General features: G+C 41.1%; 1 long non-coding RNA gene across 3 annotated transcripts in view; it reads left to right on the top strand.

Annotated features, from left to right (window-relative positions):
• LOC106034209 (uncharacterized) overlaps positions 1–21,831 on the top strand; it is a 40,287-nt gene extending 18,456 nt beyond the window's left edge. Inside the window, exons 1-5 of one of the 3 annotated variants that reach the window (XR_010830355.1) lie at positions 12,882–12,940; positions 13,080–13,322; positions 16,086–16,210; positions 19,561–19,639; positions 21,156–21,831. This is a non-coding gene — a long non-coding RNA (uncharacterized lncRNA). Of the gene's footprint in view, positions 1–12,881; positions 12,941–13,079; positions 13,323–16,085; positions 16,211–19,560; positions 19,640–21,155 lie in introns of those variants that run through there. The other 2 variants (XR_010830354.1, XR_010830356.1) reach the window with 2 other exon arrangements.
• Positions 21,832–22,505: the final 674 nt, after the last annotated feature.

Below are 22,505 nucleotides of genomic sequence, written 5' to 3'. Positions count from 1 at the left end.
GTTAATAGATTGAAATCAGGTCTATAAAATTGAGCTTTGGTGTTCTCTGACATTCACTGATTTACAGGCTCTGTTCACAGTCTCCCTTAGGGATGGCAAAGCAGTGAGGATCTGTTTCTGTGAATGAGTGGACTCCTTTCCCAGTGAACTGGAGGCGTGTTTCATCCTATGGTACCATCTTTTTGCTCTAATAGCTTCTAGGAAATACAGCTTCTGTGTTTATGGTTGGTGATCAACAATGTGAAAATATAGAAAACTATTTCTTCTGTTTAAGTTGTTCCTTTCCACTGCCACCTCCCTCCCTGCCTTGAAGTTGGAAGTGTCTTTTCTAACCTCTTTGAGACCAAGAAGTGTGAAGGTTCATACTTGCCCCAACCTATTTAAAAGCCTTCACAGATCTGTAACCTCACTGAAGTTGATTTGTCTAAGCAGGCTGTTGGAAAGAGACACATCCCAAACTGCCAACTGACACTTCAAACACTTGATTTCAATGTCTTGTTTGGAAGTGTATTACCTGATACCTGTTTTATTTATGATCGTGTAGGTAACTCCCCCAGCTCATGTATTTCTCTGCTGCTCCTCTTGAGTCATAGAGAAGGAATGGCTTAGCTTAAGCTGTGTTAACTCTTGCAAGATTTCAACCATCTTATTTGGCTCCAGGACTCCTTTTACATGAGACTTGCACTGATTCTGGTCCAGCTCTTTACATCTAGCTTCCTTGTTAATTCTGCCTTTCCTTTGGAATGGACTTCAAATTCAGACCATCACACACTCGCGTCATTAGTCAGAGATGTGATTCCCCATTTCCTTAAAATCATAGAATCACAGAATTGTAGGGGTTGGAAGGGACCTCATAAGATCATTGGGTCCAACCCCTCTGCCAAAGCAGGTTCCTTAGAGCAGGCTGCCCAGGTAGACGTCCAGATGGGCCTTGAATATCTCCGGAGAAGGAGACTCCACAACCTCCCTGGGCAGCCTGTTCCAGTGTTCTGTCACATAGTGGCTTGGGTTGGAAGGAATCTTGAAGATCATCTAGATCCAAATCCCCTGCCATAGGCAGGGATGCCACCCACCAGATCAGGTTGATGAGGGCCTCATTCAATCTGGCCTTGAACACCTCCAGAGACGGAGCATCCACAGCCTCTCTGGGCAGCCTGTTCCAGTGCCTCACCACCCTCTGAGTGAAGAATTTCCTCCTAACCTCTAATCTAAATCTGCTGCCTTTTAGTTTAAAACCGTTCCCCCTTGTCCTGTCACTATCTGAGCAAAAAGTGGCTCTTAATATTTGTCTCTTTTAAGTACTGAAAAGCCTCAATGAGGTTACCCCTGAGCCTTCTCTTTTGGCTGAACAGCCCCAGCTCTCTCAGCAAGCCTTCCTTATAAGGAGAGGTGCTTCAGCCCCTTAATCATTTTGTGTACCTTTAAAATACCTTAATTAAAATACCCTTAATTATTTGCATTAAAAGCAATAATAGCTTAAGAGAAGGGAAATATATATATATGTATATACTTCAAGTAGTCCTAACTTCAATTCTTCCTGATCACTGCCTCCCCTTTCCTAGTTTGTGATATCAACAGAAGTCTTGAAGGTGAAGAACTCTTTGGATTTCACTGTCTGGTTTAGAGTCACCATACTGAGAAAGATTTCAGACCCTTCTCTCCTTCTGTCAAGTGAACTCTTAAGAAGTAAAAACAAAAAAAAAAAAGTATGAAGAAAAGCCAAGGTTTCTACTAAAAGGGTGTGGATGGATGTGGGCCTCCTGAGCAGGGTGCAGCGTACATCTGTCTTCTGGAGCAGGAAGCACTAGTGTATCACCTGCCCACAACCAAGGGTGCTGCTATATCCCTCAATATTGTCACAGTTGTCACTGCCTAATCTAGACTTGGACTTAATCTGCACTGGTTACCTGCCTAGTTGCTCTAGATTTGCACTCTCTCCAAGCACTGGAAATTCCTGAAGAGTTTCTTTTCTACCTTCTCCCCAGGCCATTAAACAAGAACATCCACATTACTACTGTGGGTCTTGGGCACTCATGAGCTTTAATATTTTGAAATGATTGGGGTGGGTGGGAATCCTGTTTTCTTTGGAAATTAAATAAAACTAAATTTTTGAATAACTAAAGATGAGATTGCAATTAAGCTTAATGTAGGATGAATGCAGTGGTATGGTTTTATTCCTACAATGTATTTATATATACATCCAGCACAAGAAACACTTATCTTTTTTTTTTTTTAAGGAAATTATACTGTTATCAAAAGAGAAGCTTTCCATGGAGCCTTTCTAGCATGGTGAAAGAGTCCCAACCTTGCTCTTGTCTGTACTCAGCTACACTGGCAAAGCAAGGCAGCTCAGTGTGTGTGTTTGCACAGTGGCACAAAATCTTATACTCTTGCTGTACAGTTACTGCTGCTCCCACATGCTCCTTTTTATCTCCTTATGGCCATACACCAGGATAAAAATAATGGCTTTTTGGAATGTAGGAAACTCCAGGAAGTTGTGATCAGGAAAGGGGCCCGGGGGCAGAAGGTCCAGCTTCTGGAACTGCTCCTGCTTCCCCCTTCTCTGAGAATGAACTGGCTGATGGAGGGGGCAGAGACCTTCTAATTCCCTGTTATATTTGTATCAGATAAGGCAGTCATTTCTGACTTAATCTTTCCAGGGGAGCAAACTGTCACTTCATTAACACTGGCATCATTAGCGGGATGGGGGTAATTCACTGTGTGATCCAGACCTAGCGGTGACCTGTGTGGAGTCAACCAGCAGCAGGGCTAATTAGTGCCTCATTGCTAGGTGAATGCTTCTCCACCATCACTTTGTCTGAGACCACAACTCCTTTCACGTGAACCACTAAGCAGCCCTCACCTGGGAGCAAACTGGGGCCTCTAACTACTTAGACGAGACCTCCAGCCCTGCCGCTAAGGATAAATGACATCCTGTTTTCATCTGTCCTCTGGACAGCTGTTCAGTTCCCTCAGCAGCTTTGGTTTGCAGCCTCCACTGAAGGATAGTGCTCCAGGCATTGCAGCATGTCCCTGATATGGATGTGAATAATGAGTGTGATTAGGGGCTGACGAGGGGAGAGATGCATTGGGATCACAGGGGAGGAGAGGAGTGTGTTTTGGCAGGGACGTGTAAGAAAGACAACTTGAACTTTCTGGTTAACTAGGCTTTGTAGCTGGGCCAGGCTCTAGAATCCCTGCTTTCACTTCTAGAGATGGGTCTCATACTGACAATGAAATTTCAGTCAGGGGAGTTCTTCCCACTCTGAGCATAGGTTGGCAAAGTCAAAAAAATCTTGACTTTTAGGGGTCAGTCTTTGGCTGCCTGACTGGGCCACGTGACATACCACGTTGGTATGTGTGTTACCTCAGAGGAAAAGAAGAAATTAAGGTGAATCAGTTCTCAAGAAGTCAGTGGTGGTAAAGGAGCTATTACCTCTAATGAGAAAGTATCTTCTTGCCAGGAGTCCAGAATATTAATTTCTCTTTTGCTGTTAAATTATGGTTTGGTGTTTATTCTCAAGGACTGATTTGGTTTTGACCAATATATTTTAGCTATTTTCCTGGTGCCTACTGTATTATATGCTTGAGACAGCTCCTGCCCATTGCCTCAAGAACACATCCTGTTTGACTAGTGAGCACTTCAGTGCACACACACACATCTTGAGAGCGTGTGTTAACTGCTGGTCTTTCACTGAAACCTGCCAACACGTTCGCTTTTATCTGCTGCAGTTGACCATGGTTAACCTAAATGCTGCCTAAATCAAACTTCTGGGGAATACGTTACGAATAATAACAAGAAAAAATGTTTCTTGTAATAATAATAATAGTAATAATAAAATAATAATGTCTTATTACAGAAGAGAAAACTGCTAATCTAGTCTTTTGATTCTTAAACCAAATCACAGCAAATAGGGGTCCCACTAATGCAATATTCAGAATGTCAACTTTAGGAATTTTGTACTGAGGATATATTTTCTGCATTGATATTTTTCTCTGTCAATGTTTAGCTTGCATTTCACCATGAGAAATCAACTATTTTCTCATGGAAGCTTCAGAATTGCAATAGGTGATACAGTAATAACAAGGTAGGAAAATCAAGCAACTGGTTTAAAGTTGAAATTTACAGTACTTTCACAGACAGATTGTCGTGTAAAGATCTCCACATAGTTCAAATAAGGCTAAACAAATGCATTTACAGGCTGGCTTCCAAGTACTCAAGCTGTTGGTTTTCAGCTACAGGGCTGAGCTTTACACTGAGGTAGAAGTTTATCTGCTGGTGAAGGAAGATGTGCCACTGGAGCCTCTGAAGTGAAGCATAAAGTCAAAAATCCCCATTGTTTGCAGACAGTAAAACTTGCATGACCATCTACGTAAGGGGCCTATTCTATGGTTCTGGCCATATTTCAGTTTGTGTTCATGCCTGACCTTCTTAAGATATTTTTTCTTCTGGCTTCTGTACTTCATTGAAGTTGTGCTCTGCCCTTTGCTTTACAGACCATTGCTATATAACATTTAACAATTTCGAATTGATCAAGTTTATTGAAGGATGAAGCGATCCTATTTGTGTGCTTTTTTCTGAAGTACTGCTGTCAAAAGCTATGGAAACATAGCACATGACTACTGTTTATGGTAAATTACACTTGTTCAGCATTTGTCAGCAACATACTCTGTTTTCAATTAAAATAAAACATTTTTGTGTTTTTGTCATTTGGGTTAATAATTAACCTGATCTGACAAAAACTATCTGGCAAAAGTAGCTAGGCCGGACATATGTGGCAGAAGGCTCCTCAGCAGGAAGGAGGCAACCTTTGGAAGTGGCCAGCAAAGCCAGCGTGTTAGCTCTACAGAGGCTCAGAAGCAGTCTAGATAGATATTCTTTTTTAACAGTGAATTGCAGTTTAAACCATGCTTTTTCTGTTTCTGTCACCAGTATGTTCTAGTTTTCTGCCTCTCCAAGAACATTGCTCTGTGTGATGGCAGCCAGGCCAAAATATGCTATATAAGCTGCTGTTCCAAGTCAGGAAATTTGAGAGAATTTGTGGACCATGGGGAGAAAGCTTTATAAAACCTTTGACGTGGAACCACAACAAAACTTCTGTGTTTCTGGGCTTAATTACACTTCTAGTTTACCTTTCTAGTTTATTTTTACCATAAGTAGCCTCCACATGAAAAAGGCAAACTAGGGTGACCTACCAGTTTTCTGAGGGCAAACTAAGAGAGAAACCAGTTTGGATTTTAAGCTACAGTATGAGTTGAAAAGCAGGGAGGATGCTCTGACTGATGGCATGCCAGTTAAGGTGAAAGGCAAAATATGTGTGGTGGGATGTCTTGGATTTTCTGGCTTCTAACAGATTTTCCTTGACCTGCTCCTGCGTGTGTGTTTGTTTGTTTTTATATAAAAATAATAATAATAGAAGTGCTTATGTTCTTCATTATCAAGGGCAGTGGAAAATCTGCAAAAATTTGTGACTTGAAAAACAGAGCAGATGAAGTCAGTGGGTGGTCTGGGTTCACTGCAACATCTTCTCAAGTGTCTGGACACTGAATTTGTTGTAATCACTTCTGCTTTATAAGCATGTATCTGGGTGGGGAGGGAGTGGGGGAAAGAGGAAAGTAACAAATGTTATTTACTGAAACAATATGTTCTTACCAATGCTGATTTTAAAAAAGAAAGTAAAGAGGTTTCCGGAAAGGAAACATGAAGCAGTGTATTGTTAGGAATCATTTATATTTTTGTATTGTGGCCCAGCCTTAGTGCTTTTGTGTCACTGTCTTTAATTTCATTTTAAACCTTTCCTTTGTTTCTTCCTTAAATGAAGCTCATATGTTAAATACTTCTGGTTCCTTCAAAAAATGCTGATCAGTTGTAGGTCAGAAACCAATGGAAATTTCATCTCGTTGTTGTCTAGAAGAGGCGGCCTTTCCTTCTCTTTGTTTTCTGAGGCCACGCCTCCCTTGCTGTGCATTCCCCATAGCGCAGTAGGCTGCAGAGAGATCAGGGAGGTGCAGCTCTACATGAGTGGGCAGTGCTTCTTGTGCTCCTAGGCAGGTGTTCCTAGCTGGATGTAAGCAACAGAAAATTGCTTTTTGTTCTTTTTAAGGAAGAGCAATGAAACTTCTATTTTTAAAGGTGTGGAGAAAGCCATTTTATATTTAGTGTGTACCCACAGCGTACAGTGTAAATATAGCTTGTGGGTAGCGGGGCAAGCTCCACTGTACAACCTCTTCTACGGCGAGTACCATGCTTGTAGATGTAATTCCACGTTTACAAACCCCTGCTGTACTACATCACTCTCTAGATTGTTGTTATGGCCTTCCACAAAGTCTTCTCAATGACTTCTTCGCTAGCAGAGCAAGCCTCCAGCTGAACTATGTTAAGAGAATATCAGACTATGTTAAAAGAATTCAGATATCAGACTATGTTAAAAGAATTTTTGCTCTAAGGTAATTGGGTAGTGCTCTACATCACTGATAGCCGAATCTCACTGTCTTGCAAAAATCATGCTGTAGGAAGTTCCTCAGATAATGTAATTTTGTTTCCTGTTTCTTTCAAAGCAAGAGCCAGGATTTTTTATGTCTACATCCTCTGTACTCCTCTTTCCTTTGGCTTACTGGGCAAAGTTGAACTAAAGTAACAAATGTGACTACCTCACGGATGGGTGGGGTTTGTTGCAACTCTGACCTATTACTGAAGTTAATTCCATTATTAAGTTGCCTCCTGAGACTGTTCTGTTCTGAACTACTGTGTTCTACCTCAGAGCCAAAATAATTAAGCTCAGACACTTTCACACACTTTTTTTCCTTTTTTTTCCTTTTTTTATTATTGTTTTTTAATAATAATAAAACCATATTGGTACACAACATGGTGCAGGGCTCCTTGCAGGAACATGCAGTGTGGTGTTCCTGAAGCTGAGCAGTCCTCTCCAGTTGATGCTTGCCCGTCAGTAAGTAGCAAAAGTCAAGTCCCAGTATTGAGACCATCACCTCTAGGGGCTAGGCTGATGCAGAAGCAGCATTCAACTGCTTTGTGCTACTCTGCGCGTGTGCAGGGCTGTTCCTGCAACCTGTCTCCTTGCACATGTGAAGCAGCAGCAACAATAGTCCTGCTGCTCGTGAACAAGATCTTTTGCAAGCAGAGGAGAAGACATATGCTGCCTGGAAAGCTGTTCCAGTTCTCCTCTGTGTTAGAAGTGGCAGGTGAGGTAGGAACAATTCATATTCCAGATGCAGGGGACAGGCCATTATTTCTGAATAAAAGTAAATTTAATTCTAAATGTACACTTCATTCTTTGTAAAGGTTAAATGCCTCTTACATATTATTGATAATACACAGGATTTCAAGTTTCAAATGTTTTTCAGCTGTAGTGTGAGTGAATTATATTCTGTGCTTTATGTCATGGATTATATAGCAGCTAATTCAATGTGTCCCATAGCTTCTCAGGACTGAACAAATGGATGTGAAGCCTTATATATAAATCTCCTAGCACAAGGTGTGGGGTGTTTTTTTTAAGCTAGTAGGGGATCTGCACTTTTATGTTATACTGTTGCATTCAGCTTGAGCTAAGTGTACCTTCTACAGTTTCTTTAATGTCTCCTTCCTTGCATAATTTATATCAGTATTTAGCCCTCTTTATATCACCAAAATGGTACAAAAGAGCCTTAAGATGCATGAAGACCAAAGAAAGCCTGTTTGCTGGGCTGTACAGCTTTTCCTGCTTTGCATGTTAATGCTGATTATAACAAATTCAGTTTGACTCAACTTCATATTCAGTCTAAGTGCTAAAATTGTGGATTTAACCTGGGGTATATCCATGTCCTTTTTATAGTAGGCGTTTAGTTAATTGTAGAATCAAATGACTTTGTTTTCCACTGCTGTTGGTCTCTATTGAATTTGGCACAAGTTCAAACAGCCTGGAAGCATCCAGCCTTTGCTGGATCATAAAGCAAAGACCCTCCCTAGGAACACAAATGGCATTTCTTTCCACTACTACAGTGAGATTAATGACGGTGTTAGTAGGGTGTTTTCTCTCCCTTTGTCCTGTAAATCCGAGATCTATTCGACTAAACTGCCTTTTAAAGAAAACAAACTCAAGCTGCCCGAGTTCTCATGAGGCACCGCTCAAGGGGTAGGGTTCTGCACACCACACAAACCTTACGCTGCACTGTGGATTTGGGGTGGGAGATGTATACAGGAGTGGGAAAGCTGGCAGAGGATACTGGAGCTTGCAGTTGTGGGAGAATGGGGCCACACATCAGCTGATGCTGCTGATGTGGTGATGGATTAGTGAACAGAGAAAGGTTTGCATTGTGCTAAAAATGGAAGGATTAGCAGCTGCCCTTGTTGACTCAGGTTAGAGGGAGGAAGACACTGTATGAGCCAATGTGCTGTGGCACTGGTCTGAACTAAATTCACTATCAGCATCCATTGCTGCTAAACTCCTTCCCCTAGCTTCAATGAGAGAAATATTTCTGGAGAGCTTCCTTCATATCAGAGAGGGAGAACTCTTATTTTTATTCCTTCCTCTTTGCTTACGTCATTTTTGCTATGATTGATGATTGCATCTTTAATTTTCCAAATATTTTTGTTCCCAAGTTACTCCCAGTAGCCAGGTGCTATCTTATCTGCAAAAGGTAGAGCACAGCCTGAGGTAACAACCAGAGATGTTTGTGCGTATGGATTTATGAAGTGCTACAGCTGTCTGGCTGGGTAGTGTGTCCTCACCGACATACGTTTGTTCCCGTGATGCGAGGTCTGAGTTCAGATCCACCTCTAAAAATTGGGGGTGTGAACTGGGGTGTGAATGGGAGCAGACGTGCTACCAGGGAGCTCCTGCCTGCTGCACCCCCACCAGCCCGCAGCCACGGGGCAAGTGGTGGGGTACCCACACGTTCCCCAACCTGCCACAGCTCCAGGGGCTGTATGTACGTGCTTTGCTGAATTAGGCTTCCACCCCTTCGAGGTTCCACAAGACTTTTAATGCCATTTGGCCCAATGAAATCATACTCCTCAAGGAAACAAATTTGCATCAGCAAGATACCTTTAATCCTAGTGGAGAACTTGGCCTAATGGTTAGAGGTGAACAAAACCCTGTGGAGTCACCTTGCAGTCAGTGAAGTTTTGTTTCTTTATGGGTGATCTAGAGGTAAGGATTCCTCTGTGGATAAAGAGGCATAAACCAGGAAGCTTAAATATCTGGCTGTCAGGTCGTGAGACAGTGTACGACCCAATAGTCTGAGCACATGCAGAACTCATCCTTTCTCACTCATGGAAACTCTCCATTAAGTCAAGTCACACGTGCAGGTTTTTTGGGGGTCAGCAACTTTTTACGTGACCCAGAGCTGCTACTAAGGGCAGCAAAATTGGTCTCATGCTAATACAGGATAATCATCTGTGGTATTTTTAAATACCTGCAAATAGCCTTGTGGATTAGTATTGGCATTTTAGATCTAATCATAGATAGCTTTTAACTGAAAAACAAAACAAAAACAAACAACACAAACTGCTAAAATGTCATAGTATAGTACAGCCAGACAAATGATTCTGAACTACTTGCCATTAGCCAGTGTGCAATATCTTTTGGCATTCCAGATTTCTTTTAATTTAAGGAAAAAAATAAAACAAAATTCAAAACTTAAGAGCCCAAATTTTTAATATGGAACAGTTAAACTCAGAACAGATTTTTTGTTTGTTTTTTTTTTTTTTAGTCCTATATGGTTAATCTTCTGTGATCCCTTCAGAAAACAGGGTTATATGCTTCACTATGTAACTATGAATTAGATGCTTAATTTGCATTTACTCATTTGAAAATATTGTCTCTGTAAAAGAGTTTGCTCATTTGAAGAATTTCATTTAACGTTATTGTCGCAGAAACTAAAAGAAAACTTTTGAAAATAGCTTGTTTTAAAAGAAAAGAAAACAAAGAAATAAAATACCTGCAAAAAATTAACAAATGGAAGTGCTGATCAGATCACCCCTCTTGTCTGAGGGCAGACCAGACTCCTTACGTTGCCTTGGGAAGCTCACCATGTGGGGTCCTCTCAGCCACATATATTTTGAACAATGACAGAGAAACATTTGAAGACAAGAGTACTCCTGCTCACTTGTCAGAATTGTAATTTGCTGCCTGTTTTGTGTCACATAATAATCTAAAATATTTAGGATCTCTGCCTGAAATCAGAGGGAGAGGCATTGTGGGTAAACACAGGAGTGCTGCTGAAGAAAAATAATGAGAACTTGCTGAGTTAGAAAGCATTTAATCACCTGTCCTCCCAAAGTTGCTGGAGATTTTAGGAAATAAGGAATCTAGGCAGAATTTGGCTAAGGCTCACTTCCCGATTTTTCTTCTTTGGGAAACCAAATCCATTTTAAAGCCAGAAGTCATAACTTGTGAAGAAGAGGGGAATTCATTAAGTGTAATTCCTCATTTTGCTGTTTTTAGATTGCAAGAATCAGTTCTGAGCCATCTCTAAGTGTTACTGTTGTGTGTGGCTCTTGTTATAACGAGAAACTGTCATAACTGTAAAGGATGCCTCAGGGATAACTGAAATCAATACTGCAAAAACACCACATCTTAAAGACTTGGAAGGAATCTCTGATGATCCCCAGTTCACCCTCTCATGCGAAGACTAGAACATGCCACTGCATCACACCAACTGAGGCTATTTCTGGCCAAATCTCCTGGGTAGAGACTGCATATCTGCTCTGGGTGCCTGTGCTCGGCCTCCAAAGCCTTCTTGAAGAGTAAAGTGAGAAACTTCTGCAATAATTATTCTCATAGCAAACATACACCTCATGTACCTGTAGACTTTTTCTTCATGGAGGCAAGGGGATGGAGAAGTTTATGTTTTTAGGGATTAAAAAAACAAAACAAAACAAAAGTTCTGTACTCTCAATAAAAGTCAGAAGGTTATTTGGAAAACTTATTAATCTGTTCTAATTGGAATATTTATATCATGTACTTGAAAGCATATTTATGTGCTTATTACTGTGCTAGTGAAATGTATGGGGGTAAAAAGCATGTCTAGAATGTGAGTTTTTTAAACATATCCTTGAAGTAGATGACTTACTAGAAACAAGGAATAAAGCTCTCTCTTGACAATACTAGGTAAATATAAAATCAAGACCATGTAGCTTGTTGAGGTACTTGGATCCATATACTTAGGGCTTTGTGACTTTCTGTTCAGTGATTCATTTAAGCTAATCCATGAAGAAACTGGAAACAAAGGCAGATGTTGCAATCTTCTCACAACAAGGGGACAATGTTTGAGATCCTGAAGAGGTTCTTTAGTAAATACTAATATCTGTAATTTTCAGGATAGTGACTTAAATAATACATTTGACAGAAGAAGAAGAAGAAGAAGAACAACAAGTCCTCCAGCTCATGGTCAGTAATTTGAGTTGCTTAAGAGATGGAAGTGAACCAAGAAGACTTTCTAAGAGTTATCCATTGAACCTCTGATTAATTTCTTCCTCTGTTACAGCTCAAGCTGTTTCATAAATTTCCCCTGGTTTTATTTAAAAAAGACAAAAATGTGGCTCACGCAGGCTGACAGTGTGAGATAGTTGGCATCCCTCCTTCCCTTCCAAGGGCTAATATATTTCCTTCTCCCTGCAGAGAAACAGCAAAGGAAAGCAGCACGTTAGTGTATGCTCTGGGCCTTTGTGTGGGCTTCCCTGCACACCCTGGCTAACCAGGCTGTGGAAGCAGCAGTTGCCAACCTGCATGGAGGTGGATGTGTCCAGCTGGTGTCTGAATGTATTTACACAAAGATTAATCACTTTCTAATGTTAATTACTTTTTACCCATTTAAAACCCCACGGTGAATTGCAGCAAATCCCGCTTCATGGAAAGCTGATGAAAACTTCCATTCATAGGCCCAAGGTGGCCTTCAGATGGAGGAGCAGAACCTTGGTGTGCTTTCTCTAGGTCAGGCAGGACCCTGGACACCTGAGTACATAATGCATTTTGCTAACTGAGTATCTCATTTGTGTTTTAGTTACCAGTGCCTTTCACACAGCTTAAGTGCCTATGCTGGACATGTTTATAACATCTTGAATTTCTGCTGATGTCGCTGCAAGTTTGGCCTTTTAGCAACTGCAGTAAAATGCTTTGTTAAGATGAAATAAAATGTGGATGCTATTACCTGTATTATTTTAAGAGTAGTTTGAATTATTTTGGCATAGTCTGAGAAAAAGTTTAACATTTCTTTGTTCTACAAGGTTTAGATATGAACTGTTCGAAGTATTCTACTTATGTACAGCACAGGCACCAAAGGTGCTGCAAGTTTATATTTTCTTTCACCTTCAGAACTATAATTCTGAGCAACATTCTTCAGTAGTTTGAAAGCAGCAAATGAAATTTTCAGCTATGGATGTCAATTCTTTTTTCTGAACACAGGCGGTGTCAGTTAGGATTGTTAGGACATTATGAATACAAAAGGCTCTCTTTTTTTTTGTGTGTGTGTGTCAGGAAACAACCTTTCCTGAAAAATTTATACCTAAACACTCTTTATAACTGAATTAAGTATTAATACATGTATGAATCCTCAGTTTACTTTGTGTGTATGCCAGCCCTCCATGTATAATTAGTTTCAGTGTTAGTGAGTCATTTCCCTTATTTGTGTAGGTCATTCAGCAACAACAAAAGAAGATATCTCAACCTGAAGTTTCCATTTTTTATTAAATGGGCTTTTGATTATCAGTACTCCTTCAGCCTTAACACTGTCAATGACTCCTCTCTCTTCAAGAATTTTTCATTTGAAATAAATTATGACCTAAGCATGACAAACAATGCCATTTGAGAATAAGTATACCTTTATTTATTTATTTGTTTTTTTATTATTTAATCTTTTGCTGTCTAAAATGTCAGTTCTGCTGTAGGTCTCGGAGCGGATAAAACTACAGCACCGGTGTAGGTGCACAACTTTTCCTAATGAGGTAGGTACTCATGTGTTCATCAGGTTTGTGTGCTTGTACAGCAGGAGAGAGGATCAGCACAGTATCTTTGAAAACATTGCTTTCCTCCTGCCACCCCACTTCAGCCGCAGTTACTATTCAACAAGTATTTTATTCACAGGCAAATGGAAACGGAGAAAGAAACATGATGAAAAACCTCACATACTGTTGGGAGCTGAGGAAATTCATAGACGCCAGTCTCATATCCCAGTCGGTCAACAGCCATACTACAGTGCCATGAAAGTGGCAAATTTTAAAGTGAGGACACCAAATCTTCAGAAGAGTGGCAGAACATCCTCAGCCTCTGATGGTAACGCAGTCTTCATATACTGACTTGACAGCAGCAACGATTACACCAAGAGTGGTGAGCATGGGAAAGTTCTTTGCCCTGAAAAAAAAATAATCATTTGGGAAATATTTTCTGCTGATGCCTAGGGAATAGGCACATGTTGAAAAACTTTCTAGCTTGCAAGCACGGACTGAATGGAAATAGATTTCCCCTGGCTACCTGAGATGTGCAATAAATGCACTTAAGGTAGATGCTTTGTGGGAAAAGGGGAAAAGAATGACGGAGGAAGGAAATGCAGAAAATATGCTAAGCTCTTGACACAGCTTGTACTCACCTCCAAGTGTAGCAAAAGTAATCCTCTTTATTTCTGTGATTAGAATTAAAGGAATCTGTGATATGAAGGTTAAACTAAAACGAGACAGATGATTTAGTAAAACAACAACGTACTTCATCAAAGGGCAGCATGTTAATGCTTTTCATTTATCAAAATATTTGCCATAATACATGCGGTAGTGCAAAGCATATTAAACAAAACAGCTGTATTTCAAATACAGACAAGAAGTGTACAGCCTTATTATCTGTTACCAAAGACTTGAGATTGGGCTCCACTATTTGGACTAATGGTGTATCTGAACACTGACATTCTTTCAAGAGAGCTTAGTTCAAATGCTGCTTGGGATCTAGAGATGGTAGCTAGCACCAGTGAGCAATGCTATTGCAGGAATCTGGCTCAGTTTCAGGTATGCAGGAACTTAAGACTGTTTATCCAAAAGCTTGAATCACCCTCACTTGCATTCTGAGCAGTCTTGGCTGGCAATCAATCAGGAAAGCAGAATTCCTCACCAGCAGAACGCTAGAGGCAGGGATGTGTTTCACAGGCAGGGAGGATGCAAGATGTCATTGCCGGGCCAGGAGGAGAGGAAGCTGTTGCTATGATGATGGAATACAAACAACCAAGTCACTTCGTCTTTGAAGATAACAGCACAACTGTGAACCTACGTATCTCTGCAACCTGGAAATGCTCTAGTTTTCCCCTGTGGCAGTTTTATTAGTTTTTCTCTCTTGCAAGTTTGTTCTTCCTACCATTGCTTGTCTCCCAGCAAGTCTACAGACAAAATAAAATTGTTGATAATGGGATAAAACTTGTCTGACTTCAGATGCTAGCACTGGATATGGCAGCAGAAACTGGCATCTGAAGTCTGTTGGGATCGAAGTGTGAGCTACAGAGATTGCAAAACTGTAAAGCTCCTCTGCAGCCTGGAACTGGACTCACAAAGCACAGGTGTCAAAATAACCTTTTCTTTCATATTCCTTGTTAAGAAAAGAGATTTAAGTAGTATTCACTGTGTGAAAAGAGAGGTGAAGAATAAGAAAGGACAGAAACATTGGGGCTTGAAAAATGGAATTCAACCATTAGAAGTATATCTTGGCTTAGCTGTTGACTTGTTGTGTGGCCTTGGACAGCCTGGTTTATAAAGCGTGGAGGGGAAACTGGCACAGGAACATCTGAGGATTAAATGTTTACAGAAGGCTTTGTACTTACATCATTTTATCTTTTCAAAGTGTTTATTAATTTTGAGATAATCTGTTACTTCAGTGTAACAGCACTGAAGTTTCCACAATTGGATGTGCATCTTCACAAAAAAAAAAAAAAAAAAAAAATCACATGTACATAAGTAAGACACAATGCTCCACACAAGCTCTAACCAGTTATAGAAGTTTTAGTATCATTTTGTGGGTATTTGGTGTGGAAAAAGATTGGAATCTCTAGGAAAAAAGTCTTTACGGGGTAGCTGTCCCATGAAACCTTCCTTGTAACTGTATTTGTTAATTGCTCAGTTAAGGAAATATTTATTTGATTGAGAAATGTTTTCTAATGCTCTGCCATTTTAATTTATATTAACTTAGTGACATCTTCTGTGGCAAGAAGTCTTAAGAGAATTCTGCAACAGACCTTTCTCACTTTTGTATATGAGAATGGAGCTGAAAGTGGGCACTAGTGGATGGTACTGCCTTCAGGCGTTGCCATGCTTGTTTCAAGAGACACGTGTTAATCGTCATCACAGTATGAAACTACTAGCTGCTGCCAATTTAAGAGTTCATGCAGAGTGATTCCCCTAAACCCACTTGTCTGCATAGTCTGGCTGTGTTTCCTGGGAAGCAGTTGGCTGACCCTTGAGCCACTCTGGTGTGAAGACCAGAAGAAGGGGAGGTGGGAAACAACTTGAAGTCATGCCGATCACTGGTATTGCAGTGAACAAAATGCAATAGGTCAAGGGGCTGAAAAGTTGCAGAAATAGATGTATGCTATCATAAACATATACTGTAAACACTCAAGAGAAACAGAATTCAGTTATACAGAAAAACCTTTGAAGACTGTGATCAGTTGTATAAACAGTCTACAACAGAGAAGATACCACAGACACATGAGATCACATTTGTTGTACACATGCATTGAAAGCCTGGAGTTCTTCTGTACACATTAGCAGCGAAGCATATGTTTCTGTGCTCATTTAAATGGTTTATGGGGTTCAGAAGCTCTGGAGACCAGCTATTGTCAAATCTGAGTGTGGTAGCTAGTATTTTGCATTGTTAATCATCTTGCATTACTGTCTGCTTTTGCAAAGCAGCTCTGAATATTCAAGAAGTCATACCACATGTCTTTGGATGGCTGGAACCCTTAATAGCTTTGTGGCACCTTTTTTTTTTTTTTTACATTTCACTACCTTCAGAACTACAGGTCCATTTTCTATAAGCTCAGGAAGCAAACTATAAGGGCCAGGGAGGAGAAAAGTGGGGGAGAAAAATACACCTGGTTCCTGTCCTTGGATTTTTCAGGAGTGAAGTCATGAGAGCAAATGCTTCAGACTCATGTGCCTTGGTCTGAGACTCACACTCGATGTTGATACATAAACAGTCTGATTTCCAGGGATGTCAAGATGCAGAGCAAACTACAGACACAGGTGAGAGTTGTGTGACAAACAGAAACCCTGAATACCAGGACCCTGGTATTAAATGCTGACCATCAAAAACCTAATCTTGAAAATGCTGGCCAAAATGCCACGAACTTGCGCTTCTTTTTGTAAATGCAACCTGTTCTTTTTAAAACTCTCTTGTGTAGTGCTGTAGACAATCTCAATTTCCACTATAATATTGATGAGCAGGTCATTTTTCAGTGGAGAAATAGATTGGTTTGATTTTTCTCTCATTGCTCTTTTTTCCATGGTCATGGTTGAGAGATTTGATTTGAAATGATCACTAGAGGAAGAAAGATCTCTGCTTCTGCCTTTCCAGCTAAAACCCTTGTAAGAAAAAGTGCTTCTTGTTCTTGACTCTCATTCCAGGAGGTTAGATGTCCTTCCATCAAACTGTTCTTCAATTTGCTTGACGTGCTTCCCTTGTGCATTTTACTTAATGCCTGTGTAAAAATGGATGAAATGTATTCTTAGGTTGTTAATGCATATGGCTGTGGGCATGAAAGGTATGAAATCTTAACAGTCTAATGGTTCTCAAACATAGATTAAGTCAGATTATTGTGAGGAAAGCATGGCACTTGTATTCAAGAGTGCTATTCAGTCTCTGTCTGCTAATACTGTGGTATCTCAAACCATTCCCAAACTTCTATTTTTTTTTTTTTTATCTTCTCTATTGTCAAAACATTCATTCAGGAGAAAGGTGAAATGAGACTGGGGTGGAGCATAACATTCCTACTGGGTATATGTGTTGGGTTTCTCCAAGTTATATTGTCTTTGAGCTGCTTCTTCCTGTCCAACAGGCTCTAGTAAGGCTTAAAAATCTGCTTCAAAACATCCTGCCAGTTCCAGTTGCATTGGCATTTCTGAGATTTCAGAAGATTGATTTTAAAAGATAAATTAACTAAAGATTGATGTCAGTAACAGTGGATACATAGGAGAGCTACAGCATTTCATGTGACAGAATTCAGATGTGCATTTGTTCACTTTCTCAGCACTTCCCAGAAAGACCTGCTGAACCTTGGTCTTGCCTGCAGACAGCTGTACGGCTCACCTACTGTCTTCTGCCACTGCTGCAGGCCTGATTGGCACTCACCCTGCTGCAGAGGAAGGGATCCAGGAGATGTAGTCTAACAGCAATAACAATTCCTGTCTGTTGCATAACCAGTGGTATTAGATGCAGTAATAGCTGGGCTTAATGATCCAATAAAACTTAAAACCTAACTGGGTGTGCATATGTTTAGCTTAGCATGTGGCACTAAAAGCACTCTAATCACCTTTCTTTCTTTGTAGTTGCGAGTGCAAAAGCTCTAGATTGACAAGAAATTTATGATATGTATAGGTGATGTTTAGCACCAGCTCAGTAATAGTTACAACATCTTTGTCTTAGCAAAGTTCTCAGGAAGAAATTCTGGGTGTGCTCTTGTCAGGGACTTCAACTCTCACTGCCCACAAATGTTGTGCATTTGGCAGGGCAGGGTAGTTAATGAAGAAACAGAAATGAGGAAGACCTTTCTGGCCAAGGAAAGAGGGAAACTAAAATGGAAGCCTCAAGATCTGTCATGGTATGGTAACATCTTGACATGTTGTTCTTTGTCAACATGCTTGACGTTGCTTCTTGGGCATTACTTCTTAGGGCTCTCCTGTGAAAGCAAAAGGGCTCAAGGAAGGCACTGTCCTAATGACTGGGGTGTCAGAGGCAGCAACATCCCCAGAGTCCTTCCCTTTCTTGCCTTGCATTTATCTGCTGTTGACCATTACAGGAGAAGTCTGTCAAGGGCAGAGATGCGTTACTATAACAAGAAAAAAAATGTAGAAGCAAACCCTTGTCTGGACAGTGTTTCTTTCAGAGCTGGTGTTACCCAGACAAAGCTGAATATAGCTTCTGACTTGCTAACATACTAGAAGCTAGAGCCTAGCTAGTATATAGCCAGAAGATATTTTCCTCAACTGTTTTCTTTCCCTGAAACATATAGCTCAGGGGGCCCTACCTTGTTTCAACATACGATGAAGTGAGACACTATACACACATTCCTGTGGCTACCATAAAACCTTTTATTTTATTTTTTCTCATACAGATCCTTCTTTTCTACCCTTTATGTGCCATTTGATAAATAATTAGTATTTAAATTCCTGTCTGTTATTTATCTATCATTTCTTTCCCATCTGATCCGGGGAAGCAGGTTTCAGACTACCATGCTGTTCTCAGATGAGAGGTAAGAGGCAAGTGCTGATGACTAGGGGTAATAAAACAGGTTGAAGATGAACACCTCAGCCACATGCAGCAGGTATATATGCTTCAGCTGGGAGCCTTACAGCAAGACAGATGGACCTAGGCACTGGAGAAACAGGGATGCCACAGGTTGTGGGAGGGGAAGTGGCTGAGAATAGGAGGCACTTAGAGGCAGTGTCAAGGACAGAGGTCAGAAAGAAGCAAGAGTGAAGCAGAAGATGGGGAACTGAAAAGTGGGAGGGCAAGCAAGGAGAAGGGGGGTTTGAAATAGGATGTATGGGGTCCATAGTGAGCCTAGATTTGGGTGGTTTGGAGGACACACTTAGGAGGAGCAAATAGTTTCTGGGATGGCAAGGATGTGTATGGGAAGAACATTGAGAAAAAGGTGGGTGAGGCTGGATATTCAGGTTGGGAAATACTGGGAAGTTCTGGAGAAAGAGCTGTAGGGATATTTCTTAGGCACGCTGGGACACAAGAAGATGGAGACAGAGTTTGTCAGGCAGGAGAAGTGGGACTGGACTCTGGAATATTTTAGCTGGTAATATATGAATGTAATGTGCTATAATGCAACACAGTGTATGTTACAATATAAATATAACTTAGCTATATGATTCAGCAACTGTAAACATGAAGAGCCAGCGAAAATATCCCTCAAGTAGTGGAACAGGAGCGCTTCTCCTTCCCCATCCTGTCCATACAAAATCTAAGGAAATTATAGAAGTTAATCTCAATTTCACTGCAAATAACATTGCAGGCAAATGCCCTCCATTCAGACAGATCCCCACAGATAAAACGCTGGAAGCAGAAAGTCTATTTTACAGACATTTACAACACTGTATTGAGGTTACCTTGTCCTCTGAACCAGTTACCATCAGTGTCCTGTGGAGATAACAGCTACTAGCCAATGTCACTAGCTATGAGGATAATGTCACTTAATAAGCAGCCTGATTAGTTTTCGGCAAATTTTGCTGGTTTTGAGAAAGCTATTGTTGCTCAGAGAAGAAAGGTTTGTAGTACCGTCAATTGCCATTTTTCTTGAGAATATTTCCCTTCCCAAAGACTGAGAGCCTGTCTCCGTCTAAACGCTGCCATGTTGTCTCTCTGCTAGGAAGAATGACGCTCACCCTGAAGAAGCAGTCTGTAACCCAGTTTCTGAACTCTGTTGTTGGTGGCGGAGAATTGCTTAGGTAAATGTTCAGGTGAATGCGTAGGCAAGCACATCGTCTCACTTCTTGCACTCAGCTTATAACCAGTGTGGGCTTCTCTTTTTGCCTAATTTGTAGTCTGTTCACCTCAAGTTTGTTTATACCTAGCAAGTAGGTTTATTGCTTGTTTGTACTTCACTTGCAGCTTGTTTGCATCCAGGTTACAGTAGGTTTACTAGCAAATTATACCCAATTTGAAATCTTCATATAATTAACTGGTTTGTTAATACCTAGTTCGCTACCTGATTACAAAATTTGACAGAGAGGCATTTTTTGATATTATGCAGATCCCAATACGAGGAGAGGAGGTTTATACAGGTTCAAAATATACATGATTCTGGGCCTTATTTGGCTGAACTATTGAATAGCCTGCCATGTTTGTGGAATAAAGAAATGGGCTGTATATTTTAAGTGGGGAGAAAATTAATAATTCAACAGTAAGGGTCAAATTGTCCTGCCAAGAAAAACCTACTGAAGAGGAAGTACACTGAGTTATAATTATTTGCATTGTAGATAATAATATCAATTATAGTTTCCAGCTGGAATCAAGCCTCTCTACTTTTGGCTTCTGTACAATCACGGAGTAACAGTTCCAGTCGCAACAAGTTTGAGCCAAACAAACACAAAGCTTAATTAGCAAAACAACACAAATTTGCAGGAGCATGGGGTTGGACAATTAGAGACTGATGTTTGGATATAGTTACATATGGCAATTTGGTGACAATTAGCAGCACCAATCAACATTTATAGTTAATGCCATTTTGCAGAAAGTAAGTTTTAACCCATCCCAAAATCCAGATCAAAGAAAATCTCTTCTTAGACCTGACAGGAACCATCTGCATAGGATTAAACTCCAAGGTCCAAGCAAATTTGCCATCCCCACCATGTTTTCTGGTAAATCTCATGCTATTGGCTTCTACTAAAAGCCCTGGCTTCTGGAATGGGAGCAGGTTAATCAGAAATGAACGTTAGCTCTGCCATTTCCCGTGGTGGGGAACCCCTTACACCCAGGGCCAGGAGGGTTGGAGCAGCGCCCTTCCCTCCCCTGCAGCCAGGAGCAAACCGATGGGTGCTGGGGTACGAGCAGCTCGTGCAGACCTTCAGCTGTTCTCTGTTGGAGGGCAGGGATCAGGCTGGTTTGAGGTATGGGTAAAAGCAAGTGAGGCAATCATGTTTGCAGGCTTCTGAGGGACTGTGCCTGGCACAGAGCCCTTAACACCAGGCTGGCACTGGCAAATGCTGGGAGTGTAGGGAAGCTGTAATGCCAAAAGGGCAACCCCCCCTCCAGTCACTCCAAACCTTTCATGGCAGCAGGAGCAGAAATCCTGGCTTTCTGAGGTTCTCCCCTAATTTCCCTTTCCTAGTTTCCCTCAGTTTCCCGTGTCTTTCCTCACCTCCCTCCTCTTCCCATAAAAGTAGCTTTGGTCCCTCCCACCTTGAGTTGCAAAATTCAGTTTTACCTAAATTTCTGAAAAGCTTCATTCTGTTTCTGTTCCAGATGAAGGACTAACTTTCCATAGGATTGAGTAGTGAGGACCTCACAAAATCTAAGAGACTAAAAACCACCAGCAACCTCTCCAAAAGCGAAAATGTTGAAGCAGGGGCATCAGTCTCCTTGGGAGGGACGTCGAGCATTCATGCATGTCACTGACTTCCATGGAGTTGGCAAAGGTCTTGGTACTTCTTGTACCACTGCCTGTAAGAAATAACCTGCATATAAATCAAATGGCTCTGATGGTCCCACTGTGCTGCACAGGGCATTAACTGCAGTTCTCAGATTCTGGGAAAACTCAAGTATGCTTCACTAATGGGACAGAGGAAGGTAAAATGAAGAGAGAAGACATGTGACTTGTCCCTCTGACATTATGTACAACCATAGCCAGCTCTCTAGAGTAGTTAATCTTGACCTCTTCATCTTTGGAATACAGTTTTTATTTATTTATTTAATTTATTTTTCAAGTCAAACCCCACCAACCCTAATAGGCGGTAGCAGTGGAGCCAGCCAGAGACTTGCCTTCTTCTTGTGCCACCTGACCCTGCTGATAGAGTCAGTGCATTGGCTCACACTGTGTTGGTTCCTCTTCATGCGTCCAGTGTCACTGATAGCTGCAAATGCTTCTTTTATAGGACACTAATCCATAATTGACTGCCATTTTAATAACTGAGTGACAGGTGAATAGAAACACTTCTTCATCTTTTCTTTTTCTGGCTGGTAGGAGAAGACATAAGCTTCTCTTCCACTTCCCACCCTTTAGGAAGAGGAAGCATCTTTTTCTTCTGCTGCCTAAAGGACACAGTGAGAGGCCTCACCCTGTGTTACCTTGCACAGTTGTGGTCATCCAGAAAGGTGACCTATTTTTATCTGCCATTAATGTCCCCCTTTGGGGGACAGGTGAGTCTGGCTCCCTTGTCCCTCTCAGGGGAATCCTGCATGCTCCCAATTTCAGATTAGATCTCAAGACTTACATGTTTACTGGCAGGGTTAACATGACAGGACTAACTGGATTTGGCACATACACACCCTTTATCTCTGTTGTGACAGCATTTAATTGAAGTGACTCAGAAAAAGGCTTCTCCGAAACAATGTCATGTTTATTTGTCAAAGGAGCATCCACAGAAGTGTCCACAACAGCCAAGAGCCTGTAGCTTCTCTTGACCTGCTTGTAGGTCTGGCTCTGCCCCAGCTCGGTAGAGAAGCCTGCTACCTGCTATGTTGCCTGTCTGCCAAAAGCTTCTCTGTTCTCTGTGGGTAGCTGCTCATCCCTGCTCCTTGCCAAGCCAGAACCTTTAATGTGCAAATTCCTTCTTGGCCTTAAGAAGGATCAGCACTGCCCACCTGAGAGGAGTG

Source organism: Anser cygnoides, chromosome 3, assembly GCF_040182565.1.
Source record: "Anser cygnoides isolate HZ-2024a breed goose chromosome 3, Taihu_goose_T2T_genome, whole genome shotgun sequence".
Classification (NCBI taxonomy): domain Eukaryota; kingdom Metazoa; phylum Chordata; class Aves; order Anseriformes; family Anatidae; genus Anser; species Anser cygnoides.
Note: the sequence above shows the minus strand (reverse complement) of the source record. Positions and strands in the feature narration are given on the sequence as shown.